Source organism: Cervus canadensis, chromosome 30, assembly GCF_019320065.1.
Source record: "Cervus canadensis isolate Bull #8, Minnesota chromosome 30, ASM1932006v1, whole genome shotgun sequence".
Classification (NCBI taxonomy): Eukaryota; Metazoa; Chordata; class Mammalia; order Artiodactyla; family Cervidae; genus Cervus; species Cervus canadensis.
In genome coordinates this window covers 39,295,109-39,302,660 of record NC_057415.1, presented here as the reverse complement: position 1 = coordinate 39,302,660, position 7,552 = coordinate 39,295,109, and the positions used below count along the sequence as shown (strand labels likewise).

At 41.2% G+C, this 7,552-nt stretch overlaps 1 pseudogene; it reads right to left on the bottom strand.

Moving 5' to 3' along the window:
• Positions 1 to 211: 211 nt before the first annotated feature.
• LOC122431756 lies at positions 212 to 2,476 on the bottom strand (annotated as a pseudogene).
• Between the last annotated feature and the right edge of the window lie 5,076 nt (positions 2,477 to 7,552).

Below are 7,552 nucleotides of genomic sequence, written 5' to 3'. Positions count from 1 at the left end.
TCCTCAGAGATACTGGGGATTTGGTTCCAGACCACCTATTAAAGTAAATCTTTCAATAAAATGAGCCACATAAATTTTTGACTTCCCAGTGCATATAAAAGGTATTTTTACATTATCTGTAGTCTATTAAGGGTGCAATAGCATTAATATATATTTTTTTAAAGTACATAATTGAAAAATACTTTATTACTGAAAAATGCTAGCCATCATCTCAGCCTTCAGAAAGGCATCATCGTTTTGCTGGTGGAAGTTCTTGTTGATGGCTGCTGAATGATGAAGGTGCTGGTTGTTGAAGTTTGAGGTGGTGGTGGCAATTTCTTAAAATAAGACCACAGTGAAGTTTTCTGCACTGATTGACTTTTCCTTTCACAAACAATTTCTCTGTAGCATGCTTTGCTGTTGGAGGGCTTTTACCCACAGTAGACCTTCTTTCAAAACTGAAGTCAATCATCTGGAACCCTGTCACTGCTTTATCAACCAAGTTTATGTAATATTCCAAATACTTTGCCATCATTTCAACAATCTTCACAGCATCTTGACTGGGAGCAGACTCCATCTCAAAGAACCTCTTTCTTTGCTCATCCATAAGAAGCAACTCCTCATTTCCAAAAGTTTTATTGCTAGGTTGCAGCAATTCAGTCACACCTTCAGACTGCTTCTTTTTTATTTTTTAAGAAAAAACAAAACAAAACTTCTTATTTTGTATTGGGGGATAGCAGACTAACAATGTTGTGATAGTTTCAGGCGAACAGTGAAGGGACTCAGCTATACACATACGCATATCCATTCTCCCCCAAATTTCCCTCCCATACAGACTGCCAGGTAACACACACTTTGCTTTTAATTCTTGTTCTCTTGGTATTTCCACCACATCTGTGGTGACTTTCATCACTGTAGTCTTGAACCCCTCAAAGTCATCCGTGAAGGTTGGAATCAACTTCTTCCAAACTCCTGTTACTGCTGCTATTTTGACCTCCTCCTATGAATCATGAATGTTCTTAATAGCATCTAAAATGGTGAATCCTTTCCAGAAGTTTTTCATTAACTTCACCCAGATTCATTGGAGGAATCACTATCTATGGCAGCAACAGCCTTACAAAATGTATGTCTTAAATAATAAACTTGAATGTCAAGATTACTCCTTGATCCCTCTGCTACAGAATGGATGTTGTGCTAGCAGGTATGAAAATAACAGTAATCTCACTGTACATCTTCATTAGAGCTCTTGAGTGACCAGGTACATTTCCCATGAACACCAATATTTTGAAAAGAATGCTTTTCTTTTAAGCATAACTCTCAACAGTAAGCTTAAAATACTCAACAAACCATGTTGTAAACAGATATGCTCTCATCCAGGCTTTGATGCTCCATTTATAAAGCACAAGCAGAGTAGGCTTAGCATAGTTCATAAGGATCTTAGAATTTTCAAAATGGTAAGCCAGCACTGCTTTCAATTTCAAGTTACCAACTCTGTTAACCCCTAACAAAAGAGTCAGCCTGTCCTTTGAAGCTCTGAAGCCAAGCATTGACATCTCCTCTCTAGCTATGAAAAGTCCTAACTGGCGCCTTCTTCCAGTATAAGGCTGTTTTATCCACATTGAAAATCTGTCCTTTAGTGTAGCTGCCTTTCCTCATTATCTTAGCTAGGTCTTCTGGATAATTTGCAGCTTCTGAATCAGCATTTGCTGGTCCACTTTTCATTTTTATGTTATGGAGATGGCTTCTTTACTTAAGCTTCATAAGCCAACCTCTGCAAGCTTGAAACTTTTGTTCTGCAGCTTCCTCACTTCTCTTAGATTGAAGAGATATAGGGCCTTCTCTGGGCTTCCCTGGTAGCTCAGCTGGTAAAGAATCCACCTGCAATGCAGGACACCCTGGTCTGATTCCTGGATTGGGAAGATCCTCTGGAGAAGGGATAGGCTACCCACTCCAGTATTCTTGGGCTTCATGGTGGCTCAGATGTTAAAGAATTCACCTGCCACTGCAGAAGACCTGGGTTCGATCCTTGGGATGAGAAGATCCCCTGGAGGAAGGCATGGCAACCCACTTCAGTATTCTTGCCTGGACTGGAAAGTCCCCATGGACAGAGAAGCCTGGAGGGCTACTGCCCATGGGGTCACAAAGAGTCGGACGCGACTGAGCAGCTAAGCCCAGCACATCACAGAGCCTTCTCTATGCTAGGCTTTGTCGTGAGCAGCCTCTGTGATCCTCTATCTAGACCACTGCAACTTTCTCCATACCAGCAAGAATGCTGTCTTATTTTCTTATCCTTTGTGGTCACTGCATTAGCACTTTTAATTTCCTTGGAGAGCTTTTCTTTTGCATTTACCCATTGGCTAGCTGGTTCAAGCAGCATTGCTTTCCACCTGTTTCAGGTTTCAACATGCCTTCCTCGCTGAACTCAATCCTTCACAAGCTTTTGGCTTAAAGTGAGAGATGGGTGACTCTCCCCTTCACTTGAACACCTTGAAGCCATTGTAGGTTTATTAATTGGCCTACTTTCAATATTGTTGTGTCTCAGGGTATCGAGAGGCCTGAAGGAAGGAGAGAGATGGCCGGATGACCAGTCAGGTGAGGAGTCAGAGCAGAGGCAGCATTTATGGAGTTTGCAGTCTTACGTAGGCCTCCTTCATGGCACCCCAAAACAATCACAGTGGTGACATCAAAAATCACTGACCACCGGTCACCACTGTCATTTTTCAGTTGCTAAGTCACGTCCACTCTTTGTGACCCCGTGGACTGCAGCACGCCAGGCTTCCCTGTCCTTCACTATCTCCCAAAGGTTGCTCGAACTCATGTCCACTGAGCTGATGATGTCATCTAACCATCTCATCATCTGTCACCTCCTTCTCCTCCTGCCCTCAATCTTACCCTTTTCCAATAACAAAGGTAATAATAATGAAAATTTTTGAAATATTGGGAGAATTACCGGAATGGAGAGACATGAAGTGAGCAAAGGCTGCTGGAAGAATGAGGCCAACAGACTTGCTCTATAAGGTTGCCACTCACCTTCAATTTGTGAAAAAAATAATAATAATTACTATTATTTGCAAAATACAATGAAGTGAAAGTGAAGTCGCTCAGTCATGTCTGACTCTTTGTGACCCCATGGAGTCTATCAGGCTCCTCCATCCATGGGATTTTGTGCAAAAACCAAGGTATGCCTTTACTTGCTACCCTTATATTTTCCTTTCTAATTGAAAAATGCAGCCATGGTCTTCCTCCTTTTCTTCTTTGAAATAGCTTCCAGGCCCTTCCCTGTGGAAATATTTTAGTTTAACAACTCTCCCATTTCTTCATTTATTTGCCACCTGTAACAAAAATCTTAAAACCTAAGATGTCCTTAGCATCCAGAAATTGTCACAAGTCTTTTTATAAAATTATTTTTATTTCTCTTCTTCAGTGCTATTAACCTGAAAACATAATCTATGAGAGTGAATTCTGTGGAAGTTAAATACAGTTCTCTCTTTTTATAAAGTACACTTTGCCAACTGCCAGGGCATATGCATCTCTGAAGTCTTTAGTGTACTTCCTACCATGACTTGTCTATCCCTATCATGAAAAGCTTTCAGCATCCATTTTCAGGTAGAGTCATTAAGACAATCATTTCAACCAGCTAGCACAACTCCTCTGTCCAGAATCTCACTTGCCACTGTGTTGCTGACTCCCTCAGCCCTGTTAAACATTCCCCTGGTTTTATTAGAACTAATTGCTTTCACACTAACCGGAGTGGATCATCTCTTGATCTTTACCTCCCAGGATAAATAATAGCAGTAAGCTCTCTACTCCCCTGACTCCTATTTATTAATGAGTAGATAGACGCTAGAGATGATAGGAAGTCCTGGCCCTGTGCCTCTCTTTGTGATATTTTGGTGAATCCTCTAACTTTACCTGGGACACTATCGTATCACATACCCCGGTACTGCCTTTCTCATCTGAGGCAGGTAGCAATAGCAAGGACTGCCTCTTACCTAGGTTTTTCCCGGGCTTCATTATATGTAAATTTTCTCCAAGAAAACAGACCACATCTAGGGAAGGAAAAAATGTTAAAACCTGCTGAGTCTTGAACTTAAGATCCTTTTTTTTTTTTTTAATTTGAGGAAAATATGTTTGCTTTTTAAACTTGACCCTAGTTTGGGATTCATTCAGTTTAGTCGCTCAGTCGTGTCCGACTCCTTGCGACCCCATGAACTGCAGCATGCCAGGCCTCGCTGTCCATCACCAACTCTGAGTTTACCCAAACTCAAGTCCACTGAGTCGGTGATGCCATCCAACCATCTCATCCTCTGTCATCCCCTTTTCCTCCTGCCCTCCATCTTTCCCAGCAGCAGGGTCTTTTCAAATGAATTTGGAATTAGCAGATGCAAACTATCATATATAAGATGTATAAACAACAAAGTTCTACTGTATAGCACAGGGTACTAAGTTCAATATCCTATGATAAGACATAATGGAAAAGATAATGAAAAATATAGTATATATATATATATGTATGTGTGTGTGTGTGTGTGTGTAACTGAGCCATTCTGTTGCACAGTAGAAATTGGCATAACATTGTAAATGAACAATTATATATATATATATACATATATATACATACAAAAAAATAAATACTTAAATGAACTTAATCCTAGGCTTCCTGTTGGAGCTAAGAGAGCCATGATTCGGTTACCTTTTCTTTCTGGGAGGGAGCAGCAAATGGTATCCCGTTTTGAAAAGTCTAGAGGAAGGCAGCTCCCCTGTTTGCTGTCTAGTCACTCAGTTGTGTCTGACTGTTTGCAACCCCATGAACTATACCACGCCAGCCTTCCCTGTCCTTCACCAACTCCCTGGGCTTGCTCAAACTCATATCCATTGAGTCAGTAATACAATCCAATCATCTCATCCTCTGTCATCCCCTTCTCCTCCTGCCTTTAGTCTTTCCAGCTTCAGAGTCTTTTCTAACAAGTCAGTTCTTCGCATCAGGTGGCCAAAGTATTGGAACTTCAGCTTCAGCATCAGTCCTTCTAATGAATATTCAGGACTGATTTCCTTTAGGATTGACTGGTTTGATCTCCTTGCAGTCCAGGGACTCTCTAGAGTCTTCAACACCACAGAACAAAACCATCAATTCTTTGGCGTTCAACCTTCTTTATGGTCCAACTCTCGAAGCCACACATGAGTACTGGAAAAACCATAGCTTTGACTATACGGACGTTTGTTGGCAAAATAATGTCTCTGCTTTTTAATACACTGTCTAGGTTTGTCATAGCTTTTCTTCCAAAGATCAAGCATCTTTTTATTTCATGGCTGCAATCACCATCTGCAGTGATTTTGGAGTCCAAGAAAATAAAGTCACTCACTGTTTCCATTGTTTCTCCATCTATTTGCCATGAAGTGATGGGACCAGATGCCATGATGTTAGTTTTTTGAATGTTGGGTTTTAAGACAGCATTTCCATCCTCCTCTTTCACTTTCATCAAGAGGCTCTTTAATTCCTCTTCACTTTCTGCCATAAAGGTGGTGCCATCTGCATATCTGGAGTTATTGATATTTCTCCCAGCAATCTTGATTCCAGCTTGCACTTCATCCAGCCCAGCCTGTCACATGATGTGCCCTGCATATAATTAAAATAAACAGGGTGACAATATACAGGCTTGACGTACTCCTTTCCCAGTTGTGAACCAGTCTGTTGTTCCACGTCCCCTCCGTCGTCCATACCCAAATATCAAAGAAAAGGGGTCTACTGAAAGATCACATAAATTTATAGAAAAAAAGACTCCTGTTTGCTTTTTTTTAATTAAAGCATAGTTAATGTGTGAGCTTCAGGAATACGGCAAAGGGATTCAGTTATATTCAGTGTGTGTACATGTATACATACACACACATATACGTACTCTTCTCCAGATTCTTTTCCATTATAGGTAATTATAAGATATTGAGCATAATTTCCTGTGCTATATAGTTGGTCCTTGCTAGTTACCAATTTTAAATATAATAGTGCCTGATTTTAAGTAGGTCCTGATTCTTCCCATAGCTACAGCCCCTTAGCCTCACACAAAGAAGTTTTTAAGAAGCTCTGTCCCTATTCTTAACACCCCTGCTAAGTTTTCTGGGTCTTTGCTTCTTTATTTGTCTGTTAATGAGGTGGAATCTTTATATTATTTAATGAAATACCCACCACTGTCACACACAAGCCCAAAATTTATGGTGGGTTGAGCATTATAGACATTTACTTCTAACTCAAATAACCTCAAAAATTCACTTTCCAAATTGATGGGCAGTTCAGAAATGAAGTATCTTTTCATGTTTTGCCATCATGACTGCCAATCATGCTTCTCAAAGATGGTCTACTTATTTGAATGAAAGGAAATGGGGAACAGCATGAACACTCATCCTTAAGGAAGTCTTATGGGCTCAGCATGAAGTAACACTAATCAATCCTCTTCATGTTCCACTGGCTAGTATTCAATGACATGGACACAAATAATTGTAGGAATGCTGGAAAACATGTGCTCAGGAAGAAGAAGTCTTTTAGTAAAGTACTAGCTTTCTGTTACTGGAGAAGGAAATGGCAACCCACTCCAGTGTTCTTGCCTTGAGAATCCCAGGGATCAGGGAGCCTGGTGGGCTGCCGTCTATGGGGTCGCACAAGGTCAGACATGACTGAAGTGACTTAGCATGCAAGCAAGCTTTCTGTTACAGAGTCTACAAAGTTCCACCTCACGTCCCACATTCTGGGATATCTGTAGGATAAGTTCAGTTCAGTCGCTCAGTCATGTCCGACCCTTTGCAACTCTGTGAACTGTGGTATGCCAGGCCTCCCTGTCCGTCACCAACTCCCGGAGTCTACCCAAACTCATGTCCATTGAGTCGGTGATGCCATCCAACCAACTCATCCTCTGTCGTCCCCTTCTCCTCCTACCTTCATACAATACTGGATACAGTATGGGGCTTCCCTCGCTTCCCAGGTGGTGCTAGTAGTAAAGAACCTGCCTGCCAATGCAGGAGATATAAGAGACACAGGTTCCATCCCTGGGTTGGGAGTATCCTCTGGAGAAGGAAATGGCAGCCCACGCCAGCGTTCTTGCCTGGAAAACCCCATGGACAGAGGAAACTTCCAGGCTATAGTCCCTGGGGTCACAGAGTCAGATATGACTGAGCACACACACATGCACCTATCAGGGCTTCATTTTAGATATATACAGGAATATTTATATATTTATTATTTTATTTATTAATTTTCTGGTGATGCTAGGTCTTCTTTGCAGCACACAGGCTTCTCTAGTAGTGGTGGGAGGGTTTAACTGACCCGTGACATGTGGGAACTTATACCCTGACCAGGGATGGAACCCACATCCCCTGCATTGGAAGGCAGATTCTTTACCACTGAACCACCAGAGAAGTCACTACAAGACAATATATACATTTTAAAATTTTATTTAAGATTTCTCTTTTCTTATTTCTCTGTCTCTTAGATCTCTCATAGTTGGAATTACATAGATTAGTCTTATACCGTTCAAAACAGAATTCTTTGGACTGAAACAACTTCTCTGCCTACATCCAGCTAGTC